Below are 3,857 nucleotides of genomic sequence, written 5' to 3'. Positions count from 1 at the left end.
TATTATAATTTATATAAATATATATATATATATATGTTATATAGTATATCGGGCCGGGCCGGGCCAGGCCGGCCTGTTGTAAAATTCGTAAAGTCCAAGCCCGTCCAGTTTTTGACAGGCTTATATGGGCTTATACGGGCTTAGGCCGGGCCGGGCCTAACAACATTTTCAAGTGTCCAAACCCGGTTAAATGGGCCTGAGCCTGGGCGGGCTCGTCGGCCCATGCCCAGGTCTAATTGACATAGAAGACCTAAACTCTGATATAAGAACTTCTTAAAATCCATTTTTTAGTGGCGAATCAACTCAGTTATTTGACTGCACATATAGTATTCTAGTGTGCTTTATGTTATTAAGTTGTCCATCCGGTAATTACTAATCCACTAAATACTATGTAGCTCACTAGATAATGATGAAAACATCACTATATAATAAATATGTTCATGGATCAGACTCGGGGTCGAGCTCAGATCGGATTCAACAGTCTTGCTTAAAAATGATTAGTCGAAGTCCAACCCCGTCACATTATTAGTTTAGATATATGTTTGGATCGAGTTGGGTTCAATTTTAAAAATCAAATCTTATATTCAGCCTAAATGAGCCCATCTAATTAAATATATATTTTAATAATAATTTATACTTAAAAATAAATATTTAATATATAAATATATAAATATAATAATTAATATTAATTAAACGATTTTATTTTTAGAAATCTCAAGTGCATTCTATAAATAGGTAGATATTGATAAACCTGGTCAGTTAGATTAATGTCAATTTTTCTTATTCAAACTTGATCTATTAAACACGAATCTAAATGAATCGAACATATACTATACTATATAAAAAAAGAAACTACATACTTGAGTTATATAAGATTTTCTCTTTTCTTTACTTTATTTGTTTATCCTTCCTCTCATTAAACAATATCAATTTAATACTATTGTTTTACACAGTGAACAAAGTGATTTCGTTAATTAATTCCTAAACTACTCTGTTGTTGGCATCACCTATCGATTAGTTTGTATCTTATTTATGAAAGAAGTGAAGGACCATAATAAAATCAAGAGTGGAATGCCAGGTCCAAGGAGTCAAATACATAATATTCCAACATTAATATTGGACCAACAAGAAAGTCAAAATTGGACAACCAACAAAGTCAATAACGGCATTATGTCTAGATCATCATACAGTATATGTGTATATACTCTCATTCCGTTCTTTTATTTTATGAGAAAAATGTAAAAGTAAAAATTGTTAGTTTTGACTGGTTTGGAGGATAGTTTCGTGATTTAAAAGTTTATAAATGTATATTATATATTATGGGTTTAAAGCATTATTTGGCTAGTGACCTATTCAAAATTTTAGCATTTGGCCTATGAGCTATTATTTAGTCACATTTGGTCCTTAACCTATCCCAATTGGTGAAATTTCACTCAATTTGTATTCAAACTTAATCGAATCGTTATCTCATTGATAAGTAACGATATTTTGACACTTCAACTTAATAGATTTTAGTTCAAGATTTGTTTTTTATTTTTTTATTTTTTTAATCTAATTAATTATTTCCACATAATGTGGTAAAAAAAACTTTAAGAAAATATCACGTTTCAAGTTCAAGTGTCAAAATATCGTTACTTATCAATAAGATAACGATTCGGTTAAGTTTGAATACAAATTGGGTGAAATTTCACTAATTGGGATAGGTTAGGGGCAAAATGTGATCAAATAATAGGTCAGACGCCAAATGATAAAATTTTGGATAGGTCAGGGGCCAAATAATGTTTTAAGCCTATATTATGTTCCATTAGCAAACCAGAATAACAATGTGATATGTGACTAAAATCATGAGCTTGTTGCTAGAAAATTTGCACTTTGATTATCTTCCCGCATACCATGATTTAGACGAGCATCACTAAAACCGAACATCAGCATTTGAGTCTGGCAAATTAGGGATTTTGAGAGATGATGCAAGGGACACTTATGTACTATAAAGTTTACTACGTCCATACTGTCAGACTCAATAATGAAATTATTAATACACAAAGTTTTGGTCATTTTTAAACCAGAAGAAATGTTCAAAGTTCGGTTTCAAACGAGGAACCTCTACCAATGTTATGCAGGAAATCTTTGATCAACCGACCATTCTCATCTGAAGGACAACACCCACTGCGATGTTGTTCGACTTTTCCTTTCTATACCCATTAGTGTTCAATTTGAAAAATCCCTCAGACGGATTCTTCCAACTAATCCACACTTCAATTTTATCAATGGATTTACCCACTTTAAGGTACGCACCCAACTTGAAAGATAATCTCTCACTAGGGTTGTAAATAAGCCGAGTCGCTCATGAGCGGCTCGGTGATCGGCTCGATAAAAGCTCGGCTCGACTCGGCCCGATTTGTAAACGAGCCGCTTGTGAATACGATTTACTGGCTCGGTTCATAAAGGAACCAAACTTGAGCAGGCTAAAGCTCGGCTCGAAAGCTCGCGAGCAGGCTCGATTAGAACATTTATGAACAAATTTTAGTTTTGTAGTTTTGTGTTAGTTCACAAATATCTAAACTTAAAATTATTTCATTTGCTATTAGATGACTTCGTTCACAAACATAATAAATGAGTAATAGACGAACTATTTGTAAGCATCTTGTTTATTTATTCACGAACTTTGCTTGTGAGTTTGTTTATGTACACAATTAAAGAGTTATTTGCGAACAAACTTCACAAATATAATTAACGATTTACTCACAAACAATTCATGGTTAGATAATTTTCTTAAAGAATCAAGTCCAAAAGAGGATTTTGGGCTCGAAACAAGCTCGAAGCTCGGCTCAAACTCGTTGAACAAGCCAAAACTCGACTCGTTAATTTTATAGCAAGCTCGGCTTGGGTTCGAGCTCGTTAATTTTATAGCGAGCCACAGGCCAAAGCTCGGCTCAATTACAGTCCTAACTTTCACACAACTATAGATCATATTCTGTTTGTCGCAAGGAACAGAGAATTTAGTTTGAAAAAGAGATTTATTCCTCCATTCCCAAACAAGAGCAATCGGGAAATTAAGTTGCAATTAATCACTCCAAAGTAATTATCCGGTTTCACATAGTACATGTTATAAAATCATTCCAATATTCTTTTTATCCACGCCTCCTTAAGTTATTTAAAAAATGCAATTGACTTCATAAACTTCTAAACAATTAACCCCTTTAATTTCCTCATTTTAGAATAAATAACTCTTTAAATAGATTAATACATGTAATTTTGAGATTATTTTTTTTACCCTTTTTATTAGGGTTTTTTTAGGTGTTAAACCCTTTATAATATCTATATATTCATGCTTTATTGTTATTAACAAAAAAAAACTGTTAAATTGTTCTTCCATTTACCAAAAAATCAATTATAAATTAATTTATGCTTTTTATTATTATTATTTATTTTAGGATATTATAAATTGGTAAATATCAATTATAAATTAATATATGCTTTTTATTATTATTTTTATTTATTTTAGGAGATTATAATTATCAAAAGCTGTCAAAAATGGTTCTTTCTTTTTACACAAAAGGTTATTGTGTGGCTGCTGGGATTCGAGCCCAGGTCTCCACGGCCACAACGTGGAATTCTTACCACTAAACTACAGCCACAATTGTGTTAGTGCGGAAATATTAATTTATTTAAACCTTAGAAGATGACATGAATAAAGACAATATATTCCTGATAGATGGTATAAATTATTTCAAGAAAACAATATTCTATAATGAAAATAAAATAAAAAAATTCCCTCCTAGATTTTAGGTAAAATGTCAATTAAGTATGAGAAAATTTTAAATTACAGAAAGCATTTACAATTTTAACGGTGAGTA

At 31.5% G+C, this 3,857-nt stretch overlaps 1 non-coding gene across 1 annotated transcript; it reads right to left on the bottom strand.

Moving 5' to 3' along the window:
- Positions 1–3,566: 3,566 nt before the first annotated feature.
- Positions 3,567–3,638, bottom strand: TRNAH-GUG (transfer RNA histidin (anticodon GUG)). The gene has a single exon. It is a non-coding gene; the product is annotated as a tRNA-His (tRNA).
- Between the last annotated feature and the right edge of the window lie 219 nt (positions 3,639–3,857).

The sequence above is a fragment of the Euphorbia lathyris genome, chromosome 2 (genome assembly GCF_963576675.1).
Source record: "Euphorbia lathyris chromosome 2, ddEupLath1.1, whole genome shotgun sequence".
In the NCBI taxonomy this organism is placed as follows: domain Eukaryota; kingdom Viridiplantae; phylum Streptophyta; class Magnoliopsida; order Malpighiales; family Euphorbiaceae; genus Euphorbia; species Euphorbia lathyris.
The sequence above is the reverse complement of the archived record's forward strand: the minus strand, read 5'-3'. Positions and strand labels throughout refer to the sequence as shown.